The 17,539-nt window shown below is 41.7% G+C and overlaps 1 protein-coding gene across 7 annotated transcripts in view; it reads right to left on the reverse strand.

The window, feature by feature from the left end:
- adgrl3.1 (adhesion G protein-coupled receptor L3.1) overlaps positions 1-17,539 on the reverse strand; it is a 713,955-nt gene that overhangs the window by 564,279 nt on the left and 132,137 nt on the right. The window contains exon 1 of one of the 7 annotated variants that reach the window (XM_068030475.1): positions 6,116-6,575. The exons of 5 other annotated variants lie outside the window; for them this stretch is intronic. The gene's annotated coding sequence lies outside the window, so the exon portion shown is untranslated. Of the gene's footprint in view, positions 1-6,072; positions 6,576-17,539 lie in introns of those variants that run through there. One more of the 7 variants, XM_068030473.1, reaches the window with a different exon arrangement.

Genomic DNA, 17,539 nt, shown 5'->3' on the forward strand with positions numbered 1-17,539 from the left:
GCCAGCTTATGACTCCCAGGTGTGAGATAGTCCATATTTAGGGCCTTCATGTCACACTTGCGCACAACCTTGAAGCAGAGCTTTGGGCACCCCACTGGTCGTCTGGCCCCAGCTACTTCAGCATACACAAGGTCCTTGGGCATGCGACCATCTTCCATCCTGCGGACGTGTCTGATCTATCAAAGCGGTTTGATTAGTGCCAACACACTTGGGAGCTCTGCCTTTCAGAGGACTGCCACATTTGTGATTTTGTCCTGCCAGGATATACCCATAATGTGCTGCAGACAGCAAAGATGGAAATTATTGAGCTTCTTTTTCTGGTAGCTGTAAGTCACCCATGTTTCACAGCCATACAGCAAGGTGCTGAGAACACAGGCCTTTATAAACCATCAGCTTGGTCCTAAGGGTCAGCTTGGTGTTTTTCCCATGCAAGTTTCACAAGTCAGCCAAAGGTGGTAGCTGCTTTCCCTATGCTGTATAGAGCTCAGCATCAAGGGACAGACTGTCTGTCACTGTGGACCCAAGGTAGCAGAATTTTCAAATCACTTCCAGTGGAGTGTTATTTAATGTGATCTAAAGGCCTGCTACCCAACCCGAATCAGATAGGACCCGACAACATGTGTCGGATTCAGGTCGGGTCAGGTCCAACCTCTGGAACTGGCTTTTGGGCTCGTGTCGGGCCGGGCCGGGCACACACTATAAGTGCTCTGCTGGTAAGTAATGAAATTTAAAAAAAAACTTACCTGAGCTGGGGGTCCAGGACAAAACTGAGTCTGCGCAGTGAGCGAGTGACATCACTGTGACGTCATCACGCATATGCTGCAGTTCCCTGGAGACTCCGAGTCTGAAGCAAAGGGATGGTCGGGTCGGGCTGAGTTGGGGTCGGGTCGGATTCGAAGCAAAATCGGAGGGACTCGGGCCGGGTCGGGCTCGGGTCCACTGTGGTTCAGTCGGGTTCTTTTTCCTGACCTGAGCAGACCTTTAGTGTGATCAGGGGCGGAGATGCAACAGCTTATCCCATGATCACGGTTTTCTTGACACTTATAGTCAAGGAAAACGCTGGACAACATTGGAAAAAATGTAAGACTCTGCTCAAAGGTAGTAATTTCTGGATTACTCCCAAGGACAAGCACTAAAGTGTGTAAAAATAGGAAGATAGGGAGGATCAATGCATTGCTCAAGGCATGGTACAGGAGGGAGGACTTCAGATACTAGGGACACCGGGGCAGGAGGCATCAATTCAAAATGACCGAGTTGCATTTCAACAGGACTGGAACCAATGTCCTTGCAGGGAGGTTCACTGGTGTAGTTGGTGAGGGTTTAAACTAAATTGGCAGGGGGTTGGGCACCAGCAAAGAGAAGTAGAAAAGAGGAATAAGGTGCATAAAGGAGTGAGAATATTGGATAGTACCAGAGAAGGAAGCAGTAGCATATTAGGTAGGAGCAGACTAAGAAAAACTACGAGGACTAGAAAGATAGGTTTACAATGCGTGTATGTAAACACATGAAGTGTAGTGAATAAGATTTGAGAGCTACAAGCACAAAAAGCCACGTGGGAATATGACGCAGTAGCAATAACAAAAATATAGCTTAAAAATAGCGAGGGCAGGGCACGAAGTATTCAAGGATACAAATACATACACAAAGTGTTTGGAAAAGATACAAAAGGAAAAGAGGGTTGTGGGGTAGCAGTACTGATTAGGGAAAACCATGCCATGTTGGAAAGGTAGGATGTGGGGACAAAGGCAGAATCCATTTGGTTAGAGTTGAGAAGCAAAAAGCACTACTGAGCACATGCTATCGGTTTCCAAATAATGAGAGAGAGAGAGATAGAGCAGCAAATCTACAGGGCAATCAGAGAGATATGCAAGAACTATAGAGTGGTAATATTGGGGGACTTAAATTACCCAACTATCAATTGAGTTAATGTTAGAGTAAAGGATAAGAAAGAGAGGAATTTCTGAACTGTGTTCGCAGTCCAACAAGGACAGGCATTGCTGAATCTGGTGCTGTGGGCGATGGAAAATCAGGTGGGCTAAGAGGACCAAGTGCCAAGTGGCTGTCGGGTACACTTGAGGAAGAGTGATCATCATATCTTCAGGTTTAGATTAGTAATAGAGGAGAGCAAGGAAAAATCTAAAGTAGAAGCTCTAAATTGGATGAGGATTAACTTCAACGGGGTGAGAAGGGATCTAGCCAGGGTAAAATGGAACCAAAGACTGACAGGAAAAACTGTAATGGAACAATGGGTGATCTGTAAAGAAGAGATGTTTCAGTTACAGTCTAGGTATATTCCAAAAAGAGGGAAAGGCAGGGGAACAAAAGCCAGGGCTCCTTGGATGACGAGGGAGGTACAGAATATTAACAAAAAAAAAAAGAGGGTGTATAATACATGTCAGGTGAAGGTGGTTCATGGGGGGAATGCTGTGGATGTTGTCTATATGGATATTAAGAAAACGTTTGATAAATGTACCACATAAAAAGCTGGTTAACAAAATTGAGGCTCATGGAATAGGAGGTTCAGTGTCACCTTGCGTAACATGTTACCCAAGGGTCAGTGCTAGGAGCACTGATTTTTGATATATACAAATGACTTGAATATTGGAATACCAAGTAAAATGTCAAAATTTATCAATGACACCAAACTTGGAGGGTGGCAAACAGTGAGGATGAGTTGGCGGACAAGTGGCAGATGGAATTTAATAGAGAAGAGTGAGGTGGTACATTTTGGCAGAAGGGATAGGGAGAGGCAATATAGAATAAATGGCACAGTTCTAAAGGACAGGGGGGTGGGGGGGTCATATGCATTGATGTTTGAAGGTGGCAGGACATATTGAATGTAATTAGCAAATCACACTGGATTTTTCAGCAGAAAAGCAGGGAAGTTATGCTGAACGATTATAAAGCTCTGGTTAAGCTACAACTAGAGTATTGCGTCCAATTCTGGTCACCACACTTAAGGATGTGATGGTCCTTCAGAGAGCACGGAGGCTGTGGTTCCAGGGATGGGGAATTTTAGCTATAAGTTCGTGAAGCTGGGGTTGTTCTCCTTGGAGCAAAGGAGATTGGGGGAGATCTGATAGAGGTGTACAAGATTATTTCAGGTTTAGATAAAATAGATTAAAAAAAAGCTGTGCCCATTAGCTAATGGCACAAGGACCAGAGAACACAGGTCTCAAGTTTGGGGCAAGAAATGCGGGGGGGGGGGGGGGGAGAGGGGGGAATAAGAACAACTTTTTTTACGTAGCAAGTGCAAATGACCTGATACTCGTTGCCTACGAGGGTGGTGGAAGCAGAGACAATGAATTCAAAAGGAAATTGGATGTTCATTTGAGGGAAATAAACTTGCAGGGCTACAGGAAGAGAGCGGGGGAATCTGACTCATTGGATTGCTCTAGAGAGCTGGCATGGACTCAATGGGCCAAATGGCCTCCTTGCATGCCATAGTGACTCTGAGTCTCTACAACCTAACACGAGAAGTTTTCTGACAGACCTATCGCTTAGTATTGCTAGACTTGGTAAATAGGTAACAATCCAGGTGACTGCATAGATACTGGGTGCACACATTAAAGTTAAGATATGATGGCATCATGAATGCTTGAACTCTAAGTAAAAGCAGGTGCCAATAGGCCTGCTGTGTATCTCCAATACTGTCCATCCAATAGATTACAAAGCATTCTTCCAGTAGTCTCTTTTGACATTTTCTCATACTTGCATATCCCTGAATTTTCTAAATGGGCATCCATTTTGCATTGTAATAAGATGAAGCATCTCAACTTCAGGCACTGCATGGCTCAAATGCAGCTAGAATCCTACACTGCCTTGGCTACCCTGCCTATCCTGGACACCAATCTCTCCACGGTATATTTTTGTCTTCAACACTCTGGCGCAGTTGATCTACATGTTGGAAGTTACTCTTTTGCTGTTGAAACTATCTGATGCTCAGATTTAATAGTTAAGCTTTTGTCTCAGTCCTAATCTTTGCCGTCACCCCCTGACCCTCCACCACAGATTGGGTTCAAACCAGTAGAGTGCAATCCTCACAACATTATATTGCTGTTTTCTTCACACAAAAAAAAAACTTACCCCACCACCAAAATTTTCTCAATCTCTTCAAAAATGGATATATTATCCAACTAAGACCAACAGACCGCCCTTCCTTCCTGGCTTCTTGACTAAGCTGTCATTCTTTTGTGTACTTTGGAATGAATCATAGCTGCATCCTTTCTTCAGTCAAAATAAAGCCCAGGGCACAAAGACCAACTACAATTTCCTCACCACCAACCTGTCAGAGATCCACTAACTCAGACCAGCAATTGAACCTTGGACCTTCATGGTCTGATGACAATGAGCCAGTGAGTTGCATCATTGTTTGTACTACCCAACTCATTTCTCTTTCATGCAAGACAGCAAATCACCTCTCAAGCTAAATGTGTACCCAGTATCATGCATGGGTCTGGATACTGTGCTCCCAAGTATTTTGTTCAATTGGCTTTGAGCACTGCACATCAGATCACCTTAATTCAGAACTTTTATCATCCATTTCTTTACAGACATCATCTACAGATTCATTGGAGGGAATTCTTTCCGGCATTAATAACTACTGCTGAACTTACTGAAAGATGAAGTGTTATAGTAAATACCCCCATGAAAGATAGTTATATTGACAGTTTCCATCCTAGCCTAAGATCAATATATTGATGAAATGATGCATCACTGCAGCAAAGCCAACCCTTCTTTCCAATTAAAAAGTGACCCATGTACTTCTGCATTTCAGGCTCTGTCATGAAGATTTCCGTTAAATTAAATTCTGAAGAAAATAGTTGAGAAACTTGTGAAAAAACATCTCTCCATGGAGGCTTTTGCTTTGGCTTTTCAGTCAATTTACATAAAACAGGGACAATATTGAACAGGTAACTTTTAAACCCTCATTAAATGAAAAATAATCTGAACAAACAAAAGCTGCCACAAATTCAAACACCTTCTACCTCCAACACACAAAAAAAAGAGTAAATCTTTTTTCCCCCCTCGATGTGCCATTTTTATTTATGTTCCTTAAAAATGTTTATCATCATACAGTCGTTAAACTGTTTTCTAATACAATTCGAGTCAGTTACTGTTGGCTGTAGCTTAATAAGATGCTGGCTTTAAAACACAGAATCGTCTATAGCTTCAACAGACAGCAGACATCAAAGGGTGGAGAAAGCACAAAGTTCATTTCGATTGAAAGCGGTTAGCTTGACTTGTAGCCTTGAACAACTTAACTAAAACTGTGCAATGATCCTGGCATAGCTTAGATTACAGTATTTAACCAATTAGTCGCAAGCAAGATTTATTTGTGTTCAACACCCACCAGGTTAAGCATGCTCTTCCCTTGACAGATTTTACTCCAAGTCACATAGTTTTTAAAGACTCTACTATTTTGCTTTGGCATCTACACCAAACATGCACAATGATGCATTCGAGCATATTATCCAAAGGAATGCTGCCTCCCTAATTTTAATGAAGGGTTCAAATATGAACATACGATTTAGGAGCAGGAGTCGGCCACTTGTCCCTTCGAGCCTGCTCTGCCATTCAATAGGTTCATGGCTGAACTGATCATTCCACATTTCCACCTACCCCCGAGAACCTTCCACCCCCTTACGTATCAAGAATCTAAGTTCTAAATCAAAGTTAAAACACTTAGTGAATTCAGGACAGTCTGAATGCCCCAGTTTGCTGAAAGTTGCTGGCTACTGAATCGCCTCTATCAATTGACTTGATGAGAACTACCACTCTTGCACTGTCAGTCTGGCTGTATAAACCCTTGAAAAAGTTTCACTTTGGTGAATAAGGTGTAACTGGGTTAGTAACGGCATACTAATGTCATAATTACTGCCAAACACCCTCAGTGACCCTGAAAAGCTAATTTTATATTTGTGGAACGCCAAATTACACTTTTTTTTTTAAACCTTTTTTTGAACAGTTTATCATTATTTTAACTTCTATGTTAATCCAATTATCATAATTTATTTTGCTACCTGAAAGTTTAAATTAAAAGGTGAAGGATATTAAGTGTTTTTAACTTACTGGCTTGCTGTATGTGAATGTTTCAATGTGATTGCCTCCTTACTTGCTTGCCGACATCACTGCTGCACATCAAGATATTCCTTTGACTTGCCGCCAGATTTAAATGCCGTCGAGAAAAGAGAAAAACACGCAACAGAGATCACAGAATGGGCAGCTTTCTGCAAGGTCAGCATCGAGTGTTCCTGCTTCACCGCTGACCACAAAATCTGAGCCATTATTGTTCCATTAATCAGGGCTGTAAATGCACTGATGCTATCTCTGATGTGGATGAATCAGGTGGCAAGGACACAGGCTAAAGTGCCTTCACTGATGCATCAAATCCAAAAGAAAGGTCTTTAGCAAATTTTTGCCACCTGCAAACATGGACCTTAAGTCTCGCAGAAAAAGCCACAAAAGATTAACAGATCACTCTGTAGTTTGTGATAGAAAAACTGGCTATTCATTTCGAGAAACAAAACCCAGTTTTCTGTCTGTTGAGTCAACGTCCTTCCTATGACACAAGCCGCTATGTTTTGAAACGTTCAACCGAAAGACAATTTTACAAGCTGAGCTCCATTTGTTTTGATGGGGAGATTGAAACACACCCACTTTAATAAGCTGAGTGCTCAAAAAATGATCTTCGCCATGGTTGGGAGTGCCAAATCAATGACTAAAAAAATGAGTACAACTTGTTTCAGCAGCACAAGTACCAGCTCAGCATTAAAAGGAGTACGGTCTTCACGAAATTGTTTGGCAAACCTTTTTATTTGTTTGAGCAGTAAAGATTATGTTAAACATTTCACTTCACTGGCATGTGATAGCATTGTAAAGAAAATACTAGCTTACACTTATAAAGTCAGATTTTCCATGTTGGTCCTGCTCAGGAGGCAAGCCTTGCCCACCACACACAAACGATCAAGAAACTATGGGCAGCCTGCTGTAATTTCCCCAATAAGCACAGCTGGTGGGTGAAGCTCACTTTGGGCAACACAAACTGCCATGAAATAGGTCTTTGAAAAAAATCAGACCTAAAATCTCAAGACACACTTGCATGTTATCAGTAATGGTGCACTCCTTATTGAAGTGAGAGATGTACCATACTAGACGGAAATATAGTGCATCACGTAGATACTACTTCATATTCAACTACAGGCAGCAGAGAGGGATAGGCCATGGATGCAAACCTGCAATTCCTCGCTCACATAGCTGCCAACAAAAGGGATTTAAGTAGCAAAATGGTCAGCAAGCGTGACACTGACAAATGGTGAACATGTTTCTTTCTCTCCTCTGCCCCTCTTCTGCCCCCTACCAAATATTTTGAGGGGGAATTGTGTGGATGATCTGCTAAATCCTGTGCAGGGAGAAATTTCAAAATGAGTTTTGTTGCCATTAAATAATGTACAGCAAAATGTTGCCACACAAGGCAAGAATAAAAGTGACAGTCACAGGAGGGGAACCCGCTGCTCTGATGCAACAAATCTTAAATCTAACTTACAAAAAAAAACTTAACACTGTTGAAGAGTCCTTTTCGAACACACATCAATTCTGGATCCATGAAACAGTGAACAGACCCCATCTCAGTTTTTGATCTTGCAAGATGCAGCTGGGTGTTCACAACATCTGTAGCAGCTGAATGCTAAATGAGGCAGTATTTGTCAAAACTACAGTAATACATTCAAGTGGCATGTGTAGTTACTGCTCAGTGGCTGGATTTGGGCTTGCACGTCTTTTCTAGCACTGTTGGAGTTCACCATTCTCTAGCTCAGAAGGGTTTACTTCCTCAAAAGTTTAATTTCAATGCAAAGGTAAACCCAAAAACTGCTGGACCGAGTGGGTGTAATCATTTGTTATTCTCCTACCTTTATCTATCAAATACACCAACTCCAGCAGCAACGTCATTAAGGCTCAAGGTCAAAGGGAACCTACAGACAACTAGTCAATTCGGTTTACCACCTTTTACACGTCAGCAAAATAAATTCAGTAAACAACATGGAACAAATGGAATGTCAATGCGTTTTACAGCATGCTAATGTTATTTGACCTCTGAAGGGAAGGTTTCGTGCACACCCTGCAGTTCCACTGTCAACAGCTCCAAGCTCAAAGACAAACATACAAGAATACAAGGTACCATGAAGTCAATAATGCAATGACTACTATTCCATCCTTTTAACTTGTCATTTAGGCTTTCGGCAGCAATTAAAATTGACCTCTCCCAAAGAATTTCTTCTGCTCTCCTAGAAGTTGTGACTCAATCACATGCAGCAACAGTTGTGCAGTACTTTGCCAAGCAACCATTCTTCTGGTGAGAACTTGTACCGAAAGAGAAACTGAAATTCTGCTGAGGTTCTGCCAGTTTCATACTGTACCTTTCATGAGACCACAGGGAACACCCAAGGAAAATGGCGGAGACAGATATTATTCTATCTAACCTTATGATGGGCAGAGGTAAGAGATGGAGCAGGGAATCCCCATACCGAGAGCTGCTGCCTATGCTCCACAATACGGTTATGAGTGTTACAATGGAGAGTAGTACATCAAGGTAAATGGAAATATACTAGTGTCCACAATGATGCACCTATCGCATGCTATTAAACTGCCCTCCCGCGGACCCTGCAAATTGCGGTAGGGTATGTAGGGCAGAATACAATCAGGTGCAACCCTGCAGGTAATGCCCCAATCACTACTTGAGGAATTTTAGCAGCAAAAATGTCAGCAGGTTATTTCAATTAGCCAGTTTGGATCCTGTCTTCATCCAACAGCAACACAAATGCACTTTACAGTAGCTATCACTTAGAAAGCAGTAAGGAACAAGATCCCTGTGGAAGTTTAGTAGTCCCATGATTGGAGGACTGAGGTCATCTCCAGAGGACAACTGAAGCTTTATAAGTACGAGTACAGATTCAGGTGAACAATTACCACAATTAGTTTCTTATAAAATGAGAGCCCGCCTCCAAGAGTAAAACAAAATTCTATCCATGGACTTGACACTTCATTTTCATGAGACAGTCCATACCTTCGGTGGACTCTCTCCAGCTGTTGCACACATTTGGAAGCCACTACACTCAAGACAGCAACCTGAGCTAAAGCTCCTCGATGAGGAGACATGAAGTAGTTGAAACAATCACACATGCTTCTTAAAATGCCAGTAAACTATTGTTGCAATCATTGGCCTATACTGACCTTTTCCAACAAATGAGGTTGGGCAAGTTGCTACCACTGGTTGAATAGTTGAAAATATTCACCTGCAATTTCTGCAGGATTTGTCCAGAGGGAGGTGGGTGGGACCTTCAAAGAATCTGGGTAAATGGCTAAAATGGCAATCATGCCCTCTTTCCAAGACTTCCAATCTTCCACAAAGTGGCAGAAGGTTAGGAGAACCCTGTGGAAATGCAGGATCATCTGCAGTTCTAAAGTAGCACAAGCTGCCATTGAAACCACAACACCAGAATCAACAAAGCAAACATAAATCAACAGCACTGAAACTGGCAGCCTGTATTACAGGACTGTACAACACATCACTTTGCACAGGAAAGAAATTTCTCCAGGATACAGTGTCATGAACCCATAGGACCAAACTGGCAATGTGTTCTTCAGACAAGCTGGTAAATATTGCAGGTATGGTAGCATGACTATTAATCTGCAGGACATGAGTTCAAATTCCACCATGGCAGTTTGAGAACCTAAATTCAGTTTAAAAAGCCTAGATACAAGTTATTAGTGAAAAAAAAATAACCATTATGTTACATCTTGGTGAAAAAGAGGATTACTGTAATACAAAAGTTTTCCTGCGCTATAAAGCTATAGGCATTTTGTAATCAGATTTCCAGTACTCAATTTAGAGCTTTTCTTTAAGAAAAATGGTTTTCCCATCATGCCTTGCAAACCCCTCAACTACATGAAAGTATTTTTTTTTCTTTATTATACTTATATTCCTGCACGCAAATCGAACAGGGCAGTTAGCACACTTCCATTAGCTTTTTCTTGGGGAACTGGCTATTTACATGTTCTTGCTTCAACGGTCACCTCTCAGACACTCCTGCCCCATAGACACATGCAATTTCCTGAGGTGGTCACCAGAGCAATTTTTATTAATTTAATCTTTTTCTGTTTCTTCCAACCACTTTACCTTAAAAGTAACTTGATAATTTGTCAAGTCTTCTGTACTCTTTTGAACCCTTGTGGTGTCCTACCCTATGGCATTGAACCTTTATCCATGTTTTCTCAATTTAAAAAAAAAAAAATGTGCTTGTCCTTACACCAGTTTATTGGAGAAGAGTGAAGGCTGAGCATAATGATTGGAATATTTTGTCACAATCGCATTTCTGAACAAACTGAAGAAGGGAGTCCTCAATAATTTCACCCCTCAGACAAACTACCACATGCAGTCAGGTAGAGTGTACTAATTTTCCAGTTGCTTACTAGTGGTATTAAGACGCTGCTAGTCAGAACAGAATGCATTCCTTTTCTTAAATCTTGGCCTTCACATTCTCAATAGCATCATTGGACTCGAGCTCAAGCTTTGCCAACAAGAGCTTTCAATCAGATCTACATGAAGGCACCATTTTATTTTTGTACCTTACTGGCATTTTGTTTGTTTAATGCATATACTTTTGATCTTTACATTTTGTACTACTCTCAAAATGAGCCCCTCTCCCTACATCTTGAAGGATTTTTACAGGTGCCCTCATATCTGAACAATTTTGATACTGTGCCTAGAATAACAGAGGTTAGTTGATGGATTGATCCTGCACCACTACAAGATCCTCCTCACCTCTTTGAGGAGTACAACACCAGAACCTGTTTTAGGTTTGAACTGTCAAATTAATTAATTGAACAACAGATAAAGCAACTAAATTATAATATACCAATCAATAAACTATAGCAATGCAAAAAGAGAGAGAGGGAGAGAGGGAGAGACCGAGGGATGGAGAGAGGCCAAACCAAGTATAGTCTTCATGTGAAGCCAGATTAGAGAGCAGGGATCATTTCACCCATATTTAAATACAACTGATCAGCAGAGTCGAGAGGGAATCTAAACGCTGCATTGCGGCCAGAACTTAGAAGCACATACTGCTAGTTGGCATAGCAAATGTAAATGGGAAATGTTGACTTAATAATTCACAATGGTCAATGTGGACAGAGAAGTATGATCAAAATTTGTGGCAATAGGAAGTAAAGTTTGTGGACAGCAAGTGCAGCTCATATGCAAGATTTTTTAATAATAGTGTGAGGAAAACCACACCTGCCAGAATGAGGCATATTAATTTAGTCATATGGAACATTACTTTTAAACTCTTACTGGACTGAAAACATGGCGGCACCTGCATTCTAAAAGGACAGTGGCTGGAAACATTTACATTCTAAGAGACAGTTGCCTGGAGAAGACAATGGAACTGCTCCCTGATTCAATTAACCAAATGGATTTTGATCAAAAGACATGGAGTGTATGAAAGCTAGCGTTCCAGACCCCCCACCCACCCCCTTCCCCCCTTACGGAGGATGTCTACTGAGATTGAAAAAATCCACAAACAATCCAAGTGGGGAGCTAGTCACATGACTGGCCTGCTGGCCCAGGTTTGGCTTGAATTGTGTTCACGGAACAGTTTGGGTCAGACTGCAACTGAACTTGACGAGAGAGCATCTCCCTCTATCTCTCCCTCTCTCTCATGAAAAGAAGAAATTGCAACTGGATTTCAAGACGGCAGAAAACCATCAAAGCAAGTTTGAAAGAGTGTAGTGGGCCCCGATGAGACGGCAAGATTTAACTGCAATCAAAGATTTTACATCGAACTCAAAAGACAGCAAATGAACTCCAGCTATTGTTTTAAACCTTTCCTCTTGATTCTTTCTCCTTTTCTGTGTTTATCTGCGTGTGTTTATTGCGTATGCGTGGTCACATCACGTATTTTTTTTTAATTAGTTTTAACCGAATTAGAGTTTTAAGGTTAATGAAATTACACCTTTCTTGTTTAAATCTAACAAAACCTGTGTGGTTGATTTCTTTGTCATTACAATTGGAGAGCAGTGAACAAGGATTCACTGAGGGGAAGCTAAAAACACAGTATTTGAAACATTAAACCCTGTTACGGTCAAACCAGGAAAAGGCTGAGAGGAAACCCCCAGACCCCTTTCTCACCTGGTTGTAACAACAGATTCATCAATCTCCCACAGTGCAGAGACAGGCAAGACCAAGTGAAGTTTTCATCTGCACCAGGAGAAAGGGAAGGGGTTAACTGGATCAGGATTTGCAGCAATACTTCAGTCTCCATTCTGTCCTTAATTTTAATGTAATTGCTTGTCTTTTTACAGCAAAATAGGAGATCTTACAGCAATTTGAGCAACAGAAATAGACCTGGTTATAGCACAGGAGTTTCTCTGAAATCAAAAAGAAAACGCATGAAACACTCAATAGGTTGGGCAACATCTGTGGAGGGAGAAAGAGTTAATGCTTCATGTCAATAATCTATCAGAACTATAAGCTAAAGGTTGAAATGCATGTAAGGAAGTAGAGCTAGGGAAAAGGGCAGTTGTGGGAAGGCTAAAGGACGGAATTAAGGTGAGAAGTCTGATCGGGTGGAGAGCATGAGTAATTAAATGACAAAAGGGATGCCAAAAGGGATGACGGTGCAAGGTAACAGAGGGTGGTAAATGATTAAATAACTTAACTGGACAAGAAATATTTTTAACCACTCTTGCCCTCCACTCCATCACAGCCCTTTCTCTTTGTTCTTTCCTGCTCCCCTGCTTTTCCCAAGGCTTAAAAACAGTTAAATTGAAACTTCTCCCAGTTCTGTTGAAAACTCCCAAAACAGTGACCAGTGCTTGTAGATTGAATAAATATCAGCCAACTCTAGCAAAGCTGCCAAGCATGTGACTGAGAAAATTACACAATATGCTGTTATTTCAATTATGTTGTTTGACTCCTACCCTCAAACCAATGGTTTGGCGACAACTGAAAAGTAGGCCTTGCAAAATTCATAAGGATTTAGGTAGAGAAGGTTTATAAGAAAGCAGTTAGTTTTCAACTTGCGTACCATAACTGAATTAGTAAAGGAGACAACACCAAACTAAAATTTAAAAAAAAATTCATTTTGGTCATGTGCACTTCTTCCATTTGTGATTCCAACACCTAAAACTATAAAGACAGGCATATCCAATCCAGTGTTCCATTTGCAGCCAACTTGACCACACCAAAAAGCAGACCAGCAACAGGGAATGTGAAAATCTGACCACAGGATAAATGCAGCATTTCACCAGAGCCATTTATTCTCAATCACAGGAAGGTTTAAAAAAATTGATGAGAGCTGTGCTAATCTGCTGCTGTGCTACTTGATACCCTGTCAAAAAGGTGCTATGAGTGCCCACGCATTTGCTTCTTGTTTACATTGCCTGGACCAAATGAAAAACATACACAGGCAGATTATGGAGACAAGCGTGAAAAACAAATATCTACTGGTTTAGAGATGTTCTAGAAACTGTTCTATCGGGAAATAAACAACCTTTGCTTTGTCATTCAAAATTCATGTTTAACAAATTATTTCCCTAAAAGGCTGCAGTTCGGTTCCCAAAAATTGCACACAGAGCCTTGCTCAATCCACTGTCATTAAAGAATAAACAACCATATACTCCAAATTAAAGGCCTGCTCGGGTCTGCAAATGAGACCAGAGCCCGGCAGAACTCCACCCGACCCAGCCCAAGTCCTTCCATTTTTTCCCGCACCCGACCATCAGTTAACCTACCTTCTGTTTTTCACTTTGTTCCTTACCTGCACAAGCTTAAAATAACTGTAGCAAAACCAGCTTTAAAGCATAAAAAGTAAATTAACATTAAAGTCACTTACCTGAGGTGGTGTTATTGTGCGTCCGATCAGACCCAACCTGAGCCCAACACACGTCGGGCTCGGGTCGGGTAGCAGGCCTTTACTCCAAATCCCAACATGACCAAAATCAGAAGGTAAACAGTAACTATTGTTCTACATGAGACTTTGATGCTTTGAATAGGAATTGTTCACCACCATCAGTCATGTAGAAGGACAGGTTGCAGCTTTGGGTATCCTTACAGAAAGGAAGCCCGCCACCTTTTTGCTGACCAATGTAAACAGATAGGAAAATATGAAATCGAAATTTGTGGCAACCTACGAGTCCGATTTCCCAATTAAGGTTGCATTTTGAAGCTCGTGAATGCTGGAGAACCCAAGTATAAAACGCAGCTTTCTGTTCATACAAAGCCCTTTATATACATACAAAGTGCTTTAATATCGCAAAATCGACTTGAGCAGAACTGCTCCATTGCTGGCTCTCAGCAAGCCACCTACCATCACAGCCAGTCTGCTCAGTTCAGTTCACACCACACATGCCAACATGTGTGCTGTTTTACTGGTTTACTATTTATATGTTAGATGGATCACCCAGCGACAGGGTGCACAACACAGCTGTGCTCACAACATTTCTACGTGGCTGCTAAACTAGACCATCAGCATTCAGCGAATGAAGCAAGTGGAAAAGATTTTACCAAATGCACATAGCACCACGAAATGTCCATACAGAATGATGAGCACTCCAAGTGTCACAGCACATCAACTTGACTTATATATCCATCATGGTTATACAGGCCTAGCTCTGGTGGGCTAGACTGCCCAAAACCATGGGGTCAGAGAAAGCCTTTCAAGACTTCCCAGGCACTGTAGTATGATCACACTCCTGAACAGCTAACTAACAAGCTGCAAGTTGAAAGATGCTGGTTAACTGCCTCTCATCTGAAAACTACTCTCAGAGAAAATTCAAACTGCGATCTTTCAACAACTAGCAAGTAACAGTAAATAATCAGTGCACTCCACCATGGAATTCAGTGTTGTAGTGAATCCTATCATGTTAGGAAATGGAGCTCTACCATATTTTCACCTGAGGAGAGTAACAGCAGGAGTTAAATACTCCATTCCCATCTCAACCACATAGGAGTAAAACAAAAGCTGTGTTACCTATCATATTCTCTGTTTCTGCCATTAACAGTACTGACTGGAGTCACATATAGACTAGACTAGGTAAGGACAGAAGGATTCCTTCCCTAAAGGACATTACGAACATACGAATTAGGAGCAGGAGTAGACCACTCCGCCCCTCGAGCCTGCTCCGCCATTCAATAGGTTCATGGCTGAACTGATTACTCCACATTTCCACCTACCCCCGATAACCTTCCACCCCCTAGTTTATCAAGAATCTATCTACCTCTGTCTTAAAAATATTCAAAGACTCTGCTTCCACTGCCTTTTGAGGAAGAGAATTCCAAAGACTCACGACCCTCTGAGAAAAAAATTTCTCCTCATCTCTGTCTTAAATGGGTGACCTCTTATTTTTAAACAGTGATCCTCAGTTCTAGATTCTCCCACAAGAGGAAACATCCCTTCCACATCCACCCTGTCAAGACCCTTCAGGATCATATGCGTTTCAAAGTGTTTCATCAGTGATGAAAGGCATATGGCATGCTTGCCTTCATTGGTCGGGGCACAGAGTATAAAAATTGGCAAGTCATGCTGCAGCTGTACAGAACTTTAGTTAGGCCACACTTAGAATATTGCGTGCAATTCTGGTCGCCGCACTACCAGAAGGACGTGGAGGCTTTGCAGAGGGTACAGAAGAGGTTTACCAGGATGTTGCCTGGTCTGGAGGGCATTAGCTAAGAGGAGAGGTTGGATAAACTCGGATTGTTTTCACTGGAACGACGGAGGTGGAGGGGTGACATGATAGAGGTTTACAAAGTTATAAGCGGCATGGACAGTGTGGATAGTCAGAAGCTTTTTCCCAGGGCGGAAGAGTCAGTTACTAGGGGACATAGGTTTAAGGTGAGAGGGGCAAAGTTTAGAGGGGATGTGCGAGGCAAGTTCTTTACACAGAGGGTGGTGAGTGCCTGGAACTTGTTGCCGGGGCAGGTGGTGTAAGCAGGTACAATAATGACGTTTAAGAGGCATCTTGACAAATACATGAATAGGATGGGAATAGAGGGATACAGACCCCTGTGCTGCACTGTTCTTTGTTTGTTTGAACCAGTTGGGTTTTTATAACAATTTGTCAGCTTCATTTTTACTAAAACCAGCTTTTTATTTCCAGTTTTTTTCCAAAAAAAAAACAAAATCAAATTCTGGGACTGACATGTTGGAAATTGAACTTCTCTGAATTATTAGTCCAGGCCTCACTAGTGCAGTAACATAACCATTTCACTGCTACCCCAAAATAATCACTACCAGGCAGACTGCAGACAGGTTTCACAACTCTGCTCAATGTTAACCAAAACTAACAAATAAACTGTTAACTGCATGACTGATTGCATTTGTTGTTGTCTAATCGCAGTAAACTAAGAGAATTTCTGTCCAATTTAACTCCCTGTTAGAATATACTGAATTCTCATTCACTGGAACTACACACACAGAACCTTTTTTTGCTCCATCACTTCGTGTACACACATTGGGGTTATATTAAGAATACAGAACAACAGTCATTTTCATTACAATAACACTTTTACCGAATTGACAAGGTACAAATTGCATATCTACAAAAACTGAAAATGCAACAACTAATGATTTAAATCCTCTACTGCATCCCACACAAATTACATAGCACTTTTAACATCAAAATCCAAGATGCTTCGCAATTACATAGAATTTTACAGCACAGAAAGAAGCCATTCAGCCCAACTGATCTGTGCAGGGTTTATTCTCCACATGAGCATCGTCCCACCCCATTTCATCTAACCTCAACTGCATGAACTTCTGTTCCTTTTTCCCTTGTATATTTACTTAGCTTCTCCAGTCACCTCAACTGCTCCATGTGATAGCAAGTTCCACATTCTAACACTCCCTGGATAAACAGACACTGTCATGCAGGAAGATTGGGAGGTGACAGAAAGATCAGTTCAAAACGTGATATTTGAGTAGGTTTCAGAAAGGTGTAGCAAGAAGTGGAGAGGTGATGGAGTTAGTAAGGGACTTCAGTCCAGGAAGGCTGAGGCAGCTGATAACTCTGCCAGTATTGGTGGGGCAAAGGGAAGGGACAAATGTGCAAATTGCCAAAGTAAAAGGATCGAAGAGAAGCAAGGCTGGAGGAGGTAGCAGATAATTTAGCCATTAAACTTATGCTGTTAACTCCTTCCCTTTCTTCTAGAGGTGCCAGGTCTTGCTGGGTGCCAGCAACCCTCCAATTCTTTGCCCATTCTCGTTCGAAACGGAGTGTTGGCAGGCTATGTAATAAGAGGGACATAACAGATGAGAACAGGTTTGAACTTGGCTGAAATCTATACATGCTTTTTTAGAAGTCACTAAGCAATGAACTGATTCTTTGCTAACATAGGAGCAGTGAGTCAGAAGTACAGTAACCTGTCATCCTGGCTGAGACCAGCAAACTCAGCACAGATAGGATTCAGTCAAGAACATCCTGGCCCCTACATTAGGAGGTGTGGCAAACAATGAGGCTGATACCAATCGACTGCAACAGAACA

Source organism: Heterodontus francisci, chromosome 4 (assembly GCF_036365525.1).
Source record: "Heterodontus francisci isolate sHetFra1 chromosome 4, sHetFra1.hap1, whole genome shotgun sequence".
Classification (NCBI taxonomy): domain Eukaryota; kingdom Metazoa; phylum Chordata; class Chondrichthyes; order Heterodontiformes; family Heterodontidae; genus Heterodontus; species Heterodontus francisci.